This window comes from Nothobranchius furzeri, chromosome 15 (genome assembly GCF_043380555.1).
Source record: "Nothobranchius furzeri strain GRZ-AD chromosome 15, NfurGRZ-RIMD1, whole genome shotgun sequence".
NCBI classification, from domain to species: domain Eukaryota; kingdom Metazoa; phylum Chordata; class Actinopteri; order Cyprinodontiformes; family Nothobranchiidae; genus Nothobranchius; species Nothobranchius furzeri.
This window is the reverse complement of record NC_091755.1, coordinates 55,586,106-55,603,040: the sequence shown is the minus strand read 5'-3', so window position 1 is coordinate 55,603,040 and position 16,935 is coordinate 55,586,106. Positions and strand designations below refer to the sequence as shown.

General features: G+C 41.2%; 1 long non-coding RNA gene across 2 annotated transcripts; it reads left to right on the top strand.

The window, feature by feature from the left end:
* The first annotated feature begins 14,351 nt into the window (after positions 1-14,351).
* On the top strand, positions 14,352-15,079 carry LOC139063363 (uncharacterized). Of its 2 annotated transcripts, XR_011516743.1 has the most exons (4): positions 14,352-14,613; positions 14,694-14,751; positions 14,826-14,896; positions 14,992-15,079. It is a non-coding gene; the product is annotated as an uncharacterized lncRNA (long non-coding RNA). The 2 variants fall into 2 exon arrangements; XR_011516742.1 differs by having other exon boundaries at positions 14,694-14,896.
* The last annotated feature ends 1,856 nt before the right edge of the window (positions 15,080-16,935 follow it).

Genomic DNA, 16,935 nt, shown 5'->3' with positions numbered 1-16,935 from the left:
TGTGCAAGCAAACTGGAATTTCCATATAGTATAATTAATGTAGGCCAGTTGATTATGAAGGCCATGGGCATTTTAGATAGATTTCAATCTCTCTGTGTTGCCTGATTGGATGAAATATGAATAATACACAGACATACAGGGGAAACGGCACAGCCAAGAGAAACATAATAAATAGAAGAACAAATTATTGGAAGTATATTAATACAATTTCATTAAACAAACATTATAAAGAGAGCTAAAGCTAGTTTGGACCAGCAGAAAAGGCCTTACTTGCCCTGAGGCCCACCACTGGTAGGAAGTAGCTTTATGGAGGCTGCATGTCAATTTACTGTTGAGTGGCCAGTATGCACATTTTTTTGGCATTTGTCTGCATCAATGAACATAAATATGTTTAATGTTGCTGAAATCAACGTATATTTTAGAAAGTAGCTATGTAGTCAGGAGGCTTTAGAATGAACTTTGTCTTGCGAGTTAGAAATCTTGACTCTCAAGTTGTCAAACCGACTTTGCAACGGCCTTCCGGCTTAGCTCTCTTTTCACCACGACAGACCAGTACACCCGCACCACTGCAGACGCAGCACCAATCCGCCAGTCGATCTCGTGTTCCATCTTTCCCTCACTTGTGACCAGGACCGCAAGACACTTAAACTCCTCCACTTGAGGCCATCATCCCTGACTTTGAGAAGGCATTCTACCCTTTTCCGATTCAAGACCATGGTCTTGGATTTGGAGGAGCTGATTCTCATCCCAGCTGCCTCCCACTGGGCTGCAAACTGCTACATTGACAGCTGGAGATCACATTCTGATGAAGCCAATAGGACAACATGATCTGCAAAAAGCAGAGACCTGATCCTCAGGCCACCAAAACTGATTCCCTCCACACCTTGGCTGTGCCTAGAAATCCTGTCCATAAAGGTTATAAACAGAATTGGTGATAAAGGGCACACATCCTGGGGTCCCCCACCGGGGGACCACCATCCCGTTCTCCCAGTCCAGTAGAACTGCCTCTGATGTCCACACGATATTGCAGAGCCATGTCAGCAAAAAAAATAAATAAATCAAATTAATCAAAAAAAGCCTACAACATCCAGGTGGATCTCATCCACCCCTGGAGCCTTACTACTGAGGAGCTTTATGACAACCTCAGTGCCCTCGGGACCAGAGATTGGAGAGTCCAACCCAAAGTCACCTCACCACCAGGTGATGGTCGGTTGACAGCTCCTCCCCTCTCTTCACCCAAGTGTCCAAGACATGAGGCCGCAGATCAGATGACATGACAACAAAGTCGATCATCAAGCTGCGGCCTCATTGGGACACTCAAACCACTCCATCACGGTAGTGTGGCAGCCCAGGGAGAGGAAATGTAAACATCAATCTGTTGGAAAGTTGCTACTTTGTGATTGATTCTAGAGTTGGGTGCAGATTTCCAGCTGCTTGAATAATTTCTGTCACTAATCAAATTGACCAGTCATAATGCATTTTCTTTCAACTTTGAGCCAGTGTGTGTCTGGGCTGAGATTCCTGGCAAATGAAAAGAGGAATGACATTCACAAGGGTGTTCCATAAATATCTGTAAGCATTTGAAAGGGTTCCCAAATTCTGTGTGAGTGGCAGGAAATAGCTAATGTGTAGTTGCGATTTAAAAACAAATGCTTTTTCAAAGCAGTCAGAGTATGGATCCATTGATTTTAATTTTTGTTTAAATGAGTCCAAAAGTGTGATAAATCTGAGGAAATCTCAAGAGGAGTTGACACAAGAAGAGAATCAAGCCTTCTGAAAGTCAAAATCCTGAACTAAAGTCAGAACATTTGCTAGCAGATTAAGAGATAAGACACTGTGATTAAGCTAGAACAAGACAATTTGTATGACATTTGTGCACATGTCACACATACATATGCAAATATGTCCAATGTTACATTTCTATATGACATCAATTGAAACTTTGTTTATTTTCTCAGGTTTATATGTCTCCAGTTGAAGGTTTCCCAGTGAGATTTGGGTCTTAGATTTGACTTCAGACAAAGGTTAAACTGCCAAGCTCACTCCACTCCAGGCTGCTCATGTGACCTGTGTAGCCATCCCCCTATACAAACAGAACAAGCGTTCGCTTTCTTTACTTGAACTATCTTCTAAAGATGAACTCTCGGAGCATTTGAGACGAGAAGCAGGGCTTCTTTGTTTTCATCCATGCTTTGCCTACCAACCCTTGTTAAAAACCCAAGTGTGTGAAACAGGTTTAGTGGTTTCACTCGCCGGAGGAACCCCACCAATCAAGAATGACCACTGCTCTTTAGATTTTGTATCTGCTGAAGGTGATGCCACAAATGTTACTGTTTCAGAATATGAATGAATTTTGGCAGGATTCAGTGCGCACACAGATTATTGTCATAGCATTTGTTAATGTTTTTATGAAAGTTTGCAAACATTGGGGGAAGGAGTAACTAAACAAACAAGGTTGATTCTGCTGATTTTTATACTTTACAGTTAGTGTGAGACTGTTTATAAAAGTTGGCTCCAAGCCTTTCCTTTTCCACATTTGTACCTGCAGTGGAGTATTATCATTTTGTGAAATATTATAATATATATTTTTTTCATTCTCCATTTTTAGACGTGGAGGCCACTTACATCTTTTTGTAATACATCTGTACCATTATCAAATGATGTTGTCTTAAGACCATGACATGTGCAAATGGAATGGTAATTAGAGCTCAGCCATGCAGTGTGCAGCCCCGGATGGCCTAAGGTGTCCTGACCGTGCAGCCAAACACATCCAGCAGGACCATCTCCACTCACCAGCTGTAAGATTGCTGCAGCTATCCTGTGGGGGCATGGCAGCATGCATAAGTGCCCTACCACTGAGGACCAGCACAAGAGAAAACAAACAAACAAATCAACACTGAACTGCTTTTGTGTCTGAATAAAGCCGCGTTTGTAAATTTGCTAACTGTTTAGGATGTGCACATTTAATACATTTGTGATAGGTAGTCCTGGCTACTGTTCAAGCAGCTTTGAGATGAAAGGTGCAGCCAGTTGGGTCACAACATAAAGTCAGCAGTCAGGCGAGATGTAGAACTTTATATTGATCACTAACTTCTACTCTGGCAAAAAATGTCAGGAGATGGCACTGAAGTTAATGAAGTGTTTTATTATTTCCCAGCTTCATCAAGTAGATCTCAAGAGTTATTAAATCTGTCAATAATAAAAATTCTTCTCATGCTGCATAAAAGTTATTTCATTGTTCAGCACATGAACATTTTCCATGAATTATATGTCTTGTGTCTTTTTATTATTTTTTTTCCCTTTTTTATGCTCAACCGTGTAGGAATGCGGGCCGGTGATGTCTGTGAAGCAATGACTGTGTCAGTGTAATAATGGTGCATTTGAGTTATGAGTCTGGAGAACACAAGATGGCAGCCCCCCCATTACCAACACTCCCCACCATCTGTGCCACATCTCACTCGAGGCGATTCAACAGCATCTTTCTGTCTCATTTGCTGTCGCTCTGCTTGTCTCCCGACTTTACCTCCTCTCAGTTTCCCAACTTGTGTTCATTTTGTAGATCAGAAACTTTAAACACTTTACTTTTTTATAGGTGACAAGAACGACAACATTAAACTGCCATTTTAGGCTTCGTATTGTTTGTGTGATGAAAAAAAAATCTCTACTTTTGTCCGTTACTAAGGCTGTTCCATATATAAAATCTTTTCATTGTTCTTTTTTATTAGCTGTAAAATCAATTTTTACTCATAGAAAAAAAATTGAAATGCATAAATCTGATGATGTTCCTGACACCAGAGTGTTAAAACAACAATAACTCTTCTCCCGTTGATCCTTTTATTGCCTGTCTGATTTACTTCAGCCCGACTGTCCACTCTCAGTTACACCGCTCAGCTGTTGTTTTAAACTCACCGCTGAAACTTAGACGAGACTGAGCATTCTTGGTTGTGGTTCCTCTTGTGGTCAGGCAGTCTTCTTGGCTGGCTTTAACTGCAGGCTAAAAACTTACTTTTATTTGTTGGCTTTTAATTCAGTGGGTGTCTGACACTGTTACTTTGTGTTTTACGTATTTATTATTTTTACAGTACATTTTACATTTACATGATGTAAAGCACAGGTGTCAAAGTCAGGCCCTCCGGTCAAATTTGGCCTGTGGTCTATTTTCATTTGGCCCAAGAGATCAAATATCAAATATATATTAAAACTGGTCCGCCGGACGATTTTGCTGCAAAGACTACCAATTCTAGTGCTTTGTGGCTTTAGTGCATCTGTCTAAGCACCCCCTCCTTTCTGTTCACAGTCGTCAGCATCCACGCTACTGATGTCTGCAGCGTTACCTCCTCAGTCTTGGTCAGACAGAAAACACTCCTCTGACTCAGCGCCGGGATTACTCAGCAATTTGCTGACTTTGAAGGCCAGAATTGGAGTTTAACCGCTCGTTTGTCCAGTAAATTAACCGACTGTATATGGTTGGATGGGTATAGCTCAATCTCTTTGATCAGTAGATGACTGAAATCCCTAAAAACTGACAGAGCCTTACTGAACACCTTCCATTCATGAGGCTGGTGCAGGTAATTCAAGCTGGAGTCTGCCACCTTATCCCGTTTTAACAACTCTCTGGAGTCTCGGTTTTCTCTTCTATCTTAGCAAACTACCTCATGAATTAATGATCCAGTAAAACAAAAATGAAATAACTTCCTGATGGTTTGGCCATTATTAAAATGGTAAATCTTGCAAGAACAAAAAGAAATGTTGGTATGTCCTATTTTACTCTGCATCAACCTGCAGTTCAAAGGTCAATCTAATGTTTACAACAGTGTCCAGGTGTTTCTGACTAAATAGAATATAAGAAATCCCAATGTAGCCATAGAAACACTACTTGGTATATATGTATTGTGTGTGTGTGTGTGTGTGTGTGTGTGTGTGTGTGTGTGTGTGCGTGTGCGTGTGCGTGTGCGTGTGTGTGTGTGTGTGTGAGAGAGAGAGAGAGAGAGAGAGAGAGAGAGAGAGAGAGAGAGAGAGAGAGAGAGACAGAGAGAGACAGAGAGAGAGAGAGAGAGATTTCACTGCCTACAACTGAGGAAGTTTAGTCGGCCAAAGGAGCTGCTGATCCAGGGCAACTGATCAGTCTTGAATCATTCCTGTTGTTGGAGCCACCAAACAGTACAGGAACGACCTGCAACAGACAGTAAAGAGCTGGAAGACTCACTGGTGGCCCCTGGCCTTACTTAAAGAGGAACCAAGAAGCAAGTTTTTAAAGGGATACTGTGCAACTTTTTCATATTTTCAAATCATTTTCTTGAGCCAGTTTGTGCTAAAATGAGCCTTTAATGAAAGGCCACCCAACCCTGATTTCTCCCTGTTGCCAGAATATTCCACTTGCAACTTCAGACTGCCAGTGTGCTCCTTTGGGACTTTCCTGTTTCCCCTTTTTCTTCATTATCCATTTTTTGTTCTTTTCTTACACAATTTAATAAGAAATTATTTTTTACCTGACATGTTCCAGCTAGTATCTCTAGCTGTCATCAGAGATCACCGGTGTTGGTGGCGTCAATTCCTTTTGTCCGTGGGCAGCAGAGGACAATGCTACCCTCAACTGTCCATGTCCTTCTTGCTGATGACACTGTCCCATGTGTGATCCAATGTGTAAACTCCGTTGTCTCTGTTCATGGTTTCGTGTCCACCTCTCCTCATTTATTTTGCTTCTTTGATCCGTCTTTTGCATTTGTGTTGTTCTGTGTTTCTGATCCGTGTTCTGTCCAAGTCCATTATGTGGTTTTCTCTTGTGCAGTGGTCTGTTATGTTACAGCTGTTTCCTTTATTGTACTTACCGCTTCTTTTTTCACTGCTCTTGCATGTCTTTGACTTTTTTCCCTCTCACAATCTTTTGATGTTCTATTTTTCATGTGTTGAGTTGGCATTCGGTTGCTCCTATGTATGTTTTATTGCAGAGTTTGCATGGGAATTCATATATGACTCCACATTTTTTATCTGCTGATATCTTGTCCTGTGGGTGCACTAATCTTTTTTCTGACTGCCATTTGTAGTTTTCTTTTTCTTGTTGCCCAACAACAATAGAAAAGAAAAATGAACCATGTAGAAAAACCAGAAACACAGAAAGACTCAAACCAAAACCAGTAATAACCCTTCTGTATATCAAATACATAACATAACAAATAATAACAACGATGAAAAAACATCATATCAACACAACACATTCAGGTACATTTAGGTTCCAGAGCTGCTTCAACAGTGTAATATCCTCATGAGGGATGAGCAAAATATCAAACTTGTTTGATATTCATGCAACTCATGCTAGTCCTACATTACCAAATCATTTTTCCTGATTATCCAACACATTCTCACACCCGAAGTGGCTAAAACTGATGCGGGATGACCAAGCGTTTGGATCCCAATGAGTTGGTGTCGGCCAGAGCGCCGCTTTCCAACGCATGCGGTAAAACAGAGATTTCACCGAATTGTGACTTTTACCCTCTTGCATCGTCCGTCTCAAACACGGTCAGCAAGAAGTTTGGAACAAGAAACTGGATTAAGGTTAGGATGAGGGAAAGGGGAAGGTTAAATAGCAAGAGTTTAGAGGTTAAATGTCGGTGAAACGTGCGTTTTCCCGTGGGCTTTGGAAACCGACGCTCTGGCACAGCGTGTCGCCTCAACAAATGCTTGATCACCCTTTGTCTGTTTTAGCCGCTTTGATTAAGAGAAAGTGTTCCAACAGCAACAGACAACACCACTTACAGCACTTCTGTATTGTCTATGTATTTTCTATTAATTGCATTCATTGAGCGACATTAACACCAACGCAAACTTATATGTGTCTTAAATTCAGCCACTAAATTTGGTTCTGCGTGTTCATTATTCAGCAATATGACTGAAGCAGGGTGTCCGTGTTGCGACCTGATAGGGAGAAGTTATGTATGTAATGGTGTGGAAGTTCTTTCATGCCCTGTTTTTGTTAAAAAGCCATGGTGGAACAGAAAACAATTTTATCTGCTGATTTATTTACAATGCATGCCACAGTATATCTTGCGAGCATCTTTTACCAAAAGCCAGAGAAAGGAGGAGATTCTGTAATGTTTATGTCAAAGTCAGAGATCCCTTTGGCTAGAAAAGCTGTGAGTTGCCTTGCCCAACAACAGATGCTCTATATAAATTATGTACTGAAGTCATTAGAAAATTATTTCCTGAATAGTAAAACGGAGGAAAGGAAGACATTTGGTTGCTGTAGTGCCCTGAAGGAGAACCGTCCTTGGATATTTTAATTATAATGTATTTTTTTTCCAGCACAAACACCTGATAAGTTCAAGTAAACTATTTTCATTACTTTTTTGTATTTCATGCCCCTCAGCTCATGTCCCTGTGAGAAGACTTTGGTTTTTGTTGATTCAAACACTCTTTGCATTCCTGATCGTGTTTCAAAGGTGGTGATTGAAGCGATGATTCACATCTTGACTGATGTAGTATAATTGGGCAGGGTATCTGTTGTTAGTCGCTGATGAAAGCTCTCCTCTTATCCACAGCTGCTCCGTTGCCTTTGATGGCACTTGTTTTAATCATTGTGGCACCATCCTGAAACCCATTTTTAACTCAGTATATAGTGATGAGGCATCACAGTTTTTTTTAACAGATAACACAATGCCTAAACACACAGACATAGTCAGATTAGCAACGTAAAGGAGGGATCTCCTCCTATACAAGTGAAAAAATGATGATTTTTGTTGATGGGTGATTCTGAAGAGGTCAAATGAGCCTGATGTCTTCTGGCAGCTGAACATGCAGTTTTCTCATATAGAGAGCTAGCATCAGCATTATTCTGGATATATGATGGGGACAATAATTAAACAAAAACTTCCAAAAAGCATTATGGGGACACAGGGGTTAGATCCTGTCATGACCCATTCTCATCCAGGCAGAAAGAAATGTTTAATGAGGAAGTTTATTTTTTATTTATTTTTTTTACGTTTATTTAGGTCAAGGTCACAGGCATTCATCGTGCCTGTCAATTTTGGTTAAATTAAAGTTTAACTTTTTCAATCCTGCAGCTCCTCAGGAAGCATGCAGATTGTTTTATTTCACTTTTCTCGTTCTAGAAAACAGCTGAACCAGAATTCTTTTATGTTTGTGATTTAATCAGGAGAAAATGTAGTTTTTTTACAATCACTATGACAGGTTTTTTAAACCATTTAAAACGTGTCCTAAACTCTTAACACACCATCACGCCTAAAACACAACTAACAGTTAAGTCCATGCTCAAAACATCAATTGTAAACGAAACCCCTAAACTAATTTCCAAAATGCAATATGAACTACCACAATACACTGTGTCTAGCCAAACACTCCAAAAATGTGAACATACATAGCACATGTCCCCTTCCAACAGGAGCATGTAGTTAATCAGAACATTGTGACAAAAAACACAAACATCAGCTGAAATAACAGAAACATCATTGTTTTTTGTGTCAGGTCTGCTCTTATATTTGAAGCCTTTCTACATCTTTGTATTGTTGGCTTTACTGTAGAACGTAAATACATGCGTTTTGTTACTTTTGCTGCGGAAATTCAATCGAAAAATGGAATGACCATCTCAGAGTAGCTTTACGTAATGCAACAGACACAGAGCTGCTGCAGTCCAGACTATATTTGCAAAGAATACAGTTTTACTGTAAGAATAAACAGAAATAACACCAGAATTAAAACTGAAAAAAGAAAAACAAAGTACGCAACACAGTACTGTAATCTACTGTATACGTATTCTACTTGCCCGATATTCTGCATTTGGCCACATGTTCTCATCCACATCACACCTGATATCTTCATTGGCAAGGCATCGTGGGGAGAATCTTTTGGCATGCCTCATCCACCTCTGGCAGTGTCCAGCTGTGATGTCTTGGCATGCAACATCCGTTGCAGGAGGGACATTTGGTGCCTATATAAGTTATGTTTAGAACATTATGTAATCTGTTCTGACACGCAGTGTGAAGGCATTTGTAAATCCGACTGTGGATTACATTGTTTTGGTCTTGGTTGAGCTTGTGTGTAAAAGAGCTTAGTTTGAGCCAGTCGTATTTTGAAAGGACGCATTCTGGTAACGGTCTGCTAGGATCTGGCAACTCAGTTGTTAAGCTTACTTTTAGCTAACAAGTCTTTAGTTTAGCGTCAATGTTCGAAGTACAAAACAAAAAAACCAAAGGCAGAAATGGCCGTTTGCAACTTAGAGCTTCCTTTGATTTCCTTTTAAACGCATTAGCTGTGATGCAGCAGGGTTCTGAGTGGTTCTAGTTCAGTTTTGTGTGCCGTCTGAACACAGAACATGTGAACACAGAGATTCTTCAGAACTGATTGTGATTACTACAATAATCAACCGATGGCCGTTAAATTACAAAATTGCTCTAATAAACGCTGTTTTTAAACACCACCATCTCGACTGGCTTCCTAAATGTACGTGCCCCAGCTCTGTTAGCACAGCGTGGATGAAAAGGGACTTGGACAATCGATCACACCTTTTACACGCCGCTTCCCTTCTTATAAACCGTGCATGTACACGAGTACACACACCAGCAGTGATTTATTGCAGATGAAGTTGTGAGCCAGCAGTGGAGGTAGTCACAGAGCTAAAATGATCTGTGTGTAAGTCAGCAGAGAAAAGGGGAGTCGTTGGTGAAACATGAGTGAAAGACTAAATTAGAGTTTTCTTGTGTGTGTGTATATATATATCAGTGAGGAAGTATTTTTAATTATCAGTGTATCCAAGTTGGTATATTCTGCACCTTCATAGATTCTGCAGTGCCGTTTATTATGGTGTAAACCATCAACCATATAACTAAAGACTGAAGTCAGCCCTGGTGGGTGGCTCCAGGAAAATTTTAAGACAATAATAATTATTTAGTCATTTAAAAATACATTTATTTTGTGCATGGGTAGTAGCCCTAAGCACACAGCTTTTAGGATTCCGATCCACTTCAGTACTGTACTCAGTATAAATGAGGCTTCACACTGTCCACTCTTCACCACCATCCCTTATTTTCCATTCCATGAGTTCCTGAATCCATCACATCTCCAAACCTAGAAAGTAAAGTCAAAATCAGTAAGAAGCTTCTACAAACCTTCATATCAATGGAATGCCCTCACTTTGAGGCCCATTCATGCTCCTTTTATGCATTTAAGTGAGTAAGTCTGCTTCTATAATTGTCTTCTCCACCACCCATTCTTTCTCTGTTGTTGAGGTTGTTACCTGTAGGTAACACGCACACAGTAGCAATGCAGCAATCATCTCAAACAAATACAGACCTCCACTTCTCCCTTGTTCTCTGTTCCCCATGTCTAGCCAAAGTAAAATCCTATGTGTTTATAATTACACACACATTCGCATGACCCCTCATGCTGTCCTTTTTACGAAGTTCCACAATTTTGGTCATCTTTTTTCATTTTGCTGTGCAAACACAGGCTATGTTGCATAATGTTGGCCCCAATATATATATATATATATATATATATATATATATGATTAGGTTTGTTCATGCCCCCACAAACATTTTACTAATGTGCTGAAATACACAATAATAAGGAACACAAAGGATGGACAGATGGTTCTGTCCATATCTGTTTGCATATTTACATCCTTCTGTTGGATACATTTCCCAAATTCACAGCAATTACAAGAGACCTCTAATTTAGTCTTTCACTGATGTTTCACCAACAACTCCCCTTTTCTCAGCCTCTTCAAGCTTACCCCGGCTTTCCACGGGAGCCGTCAGCAGCACGTTACTGCAGCAGCACGTCATAGCTGCTGATAGGAACCGCTGTGGTCAACAGAACCTTTTCCACCGGAGCCGTCAGCAGCCGTCAGCAGCGCGAGTCGGCCGTGTCTCAGGAGCAGCATGTCGCGGCCTTTACGCGCCGGTTCTATTTTCTACGCGCGACGCCTCTGAAACGGGTCAAGTTCGACATTTTTGGGGAAGGAAAGACAGGAAATCTGACGCGGAAATGGAGAGAAGCTACCGAGATTTTCAGAATAAAGAACGTACTGCCTTCCGGTTGCTTTACTTTTAAAAAATGTTACTAACTGTGCGGCCCCGTGAGAAGTTATCATCTAGCTAGCGGTCTCCTTTGTTTTTCAGGTCCGTATTGGCGATTATAAAACGGACAGAACATAAAACACAAACCATGTTGTAGTTTTCTCCTGCTTGTTGTTGTGTTTACTAACGAAGTCACTCGTGTGACTTCGTGCTCTGTCGGTGACAGCTGCTCCCCTGCTGCTTCGCGTCCCGTGGGAAGGGCCAAGCAGCAGCTTACGCGAGCAGATGTGCTGCTGCAGTAACGTGCTGCTGGCGGCTCCCGTGGAAACCCGGGGTTAGTCATGAACTCTAAGTGATAAATGCTTCACTTCACAGCAGTGGAAGATAGCAGAGACAGTCCTATAGTATTGTTTCTATACAGGATTGTTGTTAAATGTGGTCACATGGTTCTTAAAGGTGTTGAACGCTTGTTTAATCAATACATCTGCAGTGATCGATAGTAGGAATGAATGCTTTGTAAGTCAGGCTCAGGGGGGAAAAGGCAGCTGTGTCAGCAGGGAGAATTCAGCTGGAGGAGAGAGTAGCTTCAGATCTGGAGTCTAAACCCTACTGCACACTGGAAACATCAGCGGCGCGGAACGGCAGCGGAAAGGTTTACTCACGACTAGCGCTGCACTCCAGTACACACCGAGAGTCGCAGCCGCGAAGCAGCTTCGTCCATGTGCTCCCCGCTTGACTCACAAGATCACAAAATCCCTCGAGACTTCTGCCATCTTCCTCGCTTAACTTGCGAGATCACAAGGTCACTCAAGTTTATGCCTTCTGCCATTAAACCCTAAAGAAGGAACTTACATTTGTAACGTGAGGAAATATGGGTTTTCTGTGCCAAAGGTCATCTGACTCGGCTGGGTCAAGTGCTGGGTCGCTGAGAACTTTCACCCACAGATTGAGACCTTTGCAGACATGAAGTCTGCAAGAGTCTGCTGGAAACCATAACATCTGCCACCTGCAGCGCCAGAAGATGTGTTCTCATGGAAAAGTAGTCATAACATAACAAACTTCCTTCCCTTTATTTTAAGTTGTTAAATGATCAGTATTATCACTTTGCTCATTATAAATGTGTTTTAATCAAATGAATGATTATTATGCTTTGGGTAATCATAATAACTAATGAATCACTGCTTAATTAAATAATGTTCTGAGGATGTTTTAGTGGTGACCTTCACACACTCAAACACTCACACACACACCTGCTCTCACAGTAAACTCCAAAACACATTTGCTGACGCACACGTTTTGCTTTGAGAAGAGAAAGGCTTTTGGTAAGTTTTCAGTCTTATGATTCAGTTCGTGCTTGACAACGAAAGAGAGAAGACCTGAATAAACGCAAAAGGGGGGACCGAGCCGATCGGCTCATCCCCCCCCCCCCCCCCCCACGCTATTCCTAGGAATAGCTGAATTGCAACAACTAACGCGGACTCGCCTCGAGTCCTTTGATTTCTGAGTGAATAAAACTTAAGAAAGCGCATCTACAAACGCTTCAGCAACGTGTACCGAGGTCATCTCTGGACCGGAGCGCCAGCACACCTTCGTCTCCTCTGCCAGCCGAGGTGTCATCTGGAGTACCACCCTCCTGGGATCCGGATCTGAAAGGGAGTCCTGAATACGGTGAGGCAGTCCACGACCAGATAGCGTTTGATGCATCTTTTCCAACAAAACCTAAGTTTATTCAAACCATCACTTTTCACTCAGACACCTGTTTCTTCCTGAAGCAAAATCAGATGCACACACGCACTCAGCTCACCTCATGTTCAATCTTCACACATTCACCACAAGGTCTATTTGTGCAAGCTTACAATGTCAACTGTTAAAGAGCAAGTAACGTCTAAATTAACTATTTTTTGCTGATGAACTGTATAAATGAGTGTCTAATAGTGTTTTAAATGTGTTTATTCATTATTTTAGCATTTTGGTGCATTTTCTTTAAAAATTAAAAATTCTGCCTAAATACCACAGTATAGCTCCACCTTCAGCTTAAAACATAGAATTTGACTCATTTTGAATAAATTTTAGCCAATGGCTAAAGAGTAAGATACTACGAAAACAAGTAGAGTACTACGTAGCAGCTCTGTGTCAAAGTTATAAAGCAACGAGCGTCTCGGCCACGCCTTGTGGTGAGTTGGGAGTTGGATTTGCAAGCGAGTGTAGGAGGTTAGCCGTAGTTCAGCATTAGCATATAGCATTAGCATATCCTAGTCTTTAGCATAGCTTTTAGTGTTATACATACTTATTTAGTGTTAGCTTGGCTGTTGGATAGTGTAGTTTAGTTAGTGTTTGGCTGTTAGTGTTATTAGGAAAGTAGTTCGGGTTTAGTGCTCCATATCGTGTTAGCATGGTGAGAAGGTGAAGTGCAGTGAGTTCGGTGGCTCTGTCGGGTTGCACTCCTTTCCACTGGACTTAGAAATTAGGCGCCAGTGGTTGTGCACAATCGGTGTCTGGAAAACATTCAGCTCACGCCTGGTGCTGTAGTTTGCAACCAGCAATTTACCCGCGATTCTGCACGCCTCCGTTTGAAGAGGGAGGCTGTGCCCACCGTGGCTCTTCCCCGATTTAGATGCAGCCCACCGACTCTGCTCCCCCACCATGACGGGCTCCAGTCTGAGGTGAGTACGCTAAATAAAAGTTTTAACATCTTCTAAAGACAATTTCCTACCTAAATGCAAAGTTTGAGAGACGTGGTTCACTCCATTTAGCTAATATCAGCCTGCACTGCCTTCGGGCAGATTTGTCAAGTTCACAAAATGTGGAACGGGATGTAAGGTTAGAATCAGCGGCGAATCGGAGCATATCTCGAAGCCCTGGCCGACAAAATGGTCCACATGACTGTCAGGCTCAGAGAAAATTCGGGTTGTTTTTGTGTCAGTCGGTAATTCTGCAACAGTGACTCTAACTGACGCAGCACTAGTTGACAGACAGCATTACAGCGTGAAGTCCAGCACAGCGTGACCCGGTTCCGTGAGGAATTCTGTTCAGGAGGTCGCATTTCAGGCTCTCCACATCATATGTAACTGACTTTTACGTTATAATAACATCACACACTAGGAATGTTATAAAGCGCCTATATGGGACAGTTTCTTTTGTATATTATCTGACTTTATAAACATCAATGTGCTTCTATTTTTTTTCAGGCTAAATCTACCCAAGACACTGGCTGTCAGACTGATTTAGTAGTCTGCAAGAATGCACTTGTCCAGGCTGACGTGAAGCGTTACCCGTAGCAAAGGTGAATTATTTTTAATAATCTTCTATGTAAACATTTTATTACCTTCTAGTTTTAATTTGTTTTACAGATTGTTACACGTGATTTTATGCTCTTTTAAACGTTTATAAATGTGCTGCTTCTTTGTTTTTTATAGAGCTCACAGCCTCAGTGTCTTGTGACACAGGGACCATGACAGAAATTCATCTTCCAGAAGGTCCCAGAGCAGCATCCACACCTCCTGAAAAGACCAAGATGTGAGGTGTCTGCTGTTGATTCCAGCTTCCACCTCAGTGACAGTGCAAGCTCAGTGAACTGTTCAAGGTAAAAAAATTAAAACATTTCTTAATTTTTAAGACATTAACAATTAAATAAGTATGTGATTACATCATGACATCATGAAGGAGGCTACTGATTCTGGCCCTGTGACACTTGGTGGTGACGTGTGAGCTGATTCACCTGGTAAATAACTTTTACATTAAATATTTTGTTTTTGCTATCAAAAGTAAATTAACTAATAACCTGCATTATTGCAGGACACTCAGCAAAATATGGACTCTACACCATGAGGCAGGCACACGTTAATAACTCTATAAGAGCACATAAGGTGAGCAACACCACATTTTATTTTTATTACTGTACACTGTCCTGGATTTGTTTTCTTTCTGCATGATTTGTTTTCTTTCTGCATCTCATCATTAGCCTGGCTGATCACCTGATAACTCCTGTCATCTGGTTATGACAGCATGAGGATGTCCTCACACACCTGTAACCTATCAGCTCATCTGAATAGGGAGAGAGGAGACAACACCACATCTCCTGTTCCTGGAAAGCCTTCAGCCTTCCTTCGATGACTGAGATCCTCCATCAGCTCTGTCTCCTGTCTGCCTACAATTATAATACATATTGTGTTTGACAAGTTTTTTGTGCTGCCAAATATCTCATTTTGATTCCAGTTTTGATATTTTAATGGATATTTATAAATTACATTAATTTAATTATCACATTGTTGCATGTTTAACTAGCTCTATTGTGATGAATTAAACTAGCACCTCACTGTTAAAAGCTCGTTTTAATTTCAGGCATGTTTAAGTATTTATGGACATGAAAAAAAACAGGAAATATATAAATTGAGATTTATTTAATTAATATAACAAATAAGGGGGAAAGAGTCATTGAAAGGCACATTCTTCTGGAAGCTCCTGATCCTGACGACACCAGAGACCAGCTGCAGACACCAGAGGATCACCTGCAACCAAGAGCAGCTAGTATCCGTAAATAAATAATGAAATAAGGGCAGTTTTAGTGGGCTGAACACATTACAGAATACTTTTCTCATGGGGTAGTTTCATAACTTTATGCAGCAGATTGTAACTTGAGCCCAGAGCTCCTGGAGCGCTGCTATCCAGCACGTTTCAGTGGTTTTCCTGCTTTAACGGGTTAGATTAGCTGTTAAGCAGCTCAGCTATTTGCTGCTGATTAAAACCAGGTGTGTTGAAGCAGATAAACCTTTAAAACATGCTGAATACTAGCTCTAGGGCCGTGGAGTCAAACCTTGCAGCTAATCCAATGCTATGGCTAACGGCTACTTACCATTCAAAGATGGTTCTGTTGGGTCGGTTCCGGTAATTTCAGGCAACTCACAAGCTCAAAACAATAAGGCTCAGGTCCGCTTGTCTCCTCCAAATAGACTTGGTCCCTTTTTTCTCGAGTGTCTGTGTAAGGAGGGGGAGAAACGGCCTCCACTTCTAATAACTGCTCAGAGTGAAGGGAGCTAGCATCGTCTAGTTAGCCATCGTTTCGTCACTGCCGCGGCTCCGCCCTCTCGGTCCTCCAGGCAACGCCTACTAATGTTGCAGGTTTTAAAATTGATACGTGGGTGGGGTAAGACTCTGAGGCACACTTGACATGCACTTTAAAGATTGTTCAACAAAGTTGCCAAAGTTGATTGATGTTCCTCTGCTTGTGATTTTAAAATCATTAGTTTAATTTGAAGAATTAAAACGTTTAACTTTCAAACTTGTTTCTTCATTGAACTGAAACACAGACACACGGATATTATCGTCAGTTTATCGATGAAAGCAACCTTTGAGTCTTCTTAAAACTATACAATTTGGTTATTAATTTAATAAAATTAATATCACAAATTAATATGTAGAATGGTTCCTCTTTCATAAAAGAGCATAGACCATAACGCTACACCTTTGTTGTTATTGTTGCTCTCCACTGTAAGGATTAAAGCCATGACAAACACACTTCTGCAACAATTCATGGGGTAAATAAGCCGTTAGGTCGCTTGTATTGATGTAATCTACATTGATGTTTTATCTCCACAAATAACTCATGCCTGAAGGTGTTCTGCTGTGTGGTGGAGTTGTTAATGCTAACAGTTAGCTTCTACTAGCCGAGTTGTGCTCTGCTGTGTCCTGGAAGCTAAACCAACAACAGCCTTCCCCATCATGAGTCAAAATGGGTGAGTCCGTGAACATGAAGTGACAGTGTGACGTAGATCTGTCAGGCTTTTCTAATCCTAGAGTTTCACCGCCTGTTTTCTATCAGAAGCTAATGCAGGAGATGGGTATTGGAGACTCTTTCATGTCCAGTCTGCAAAAACAACTCAGAGTGACGGATTCAAAAAAATGTTTT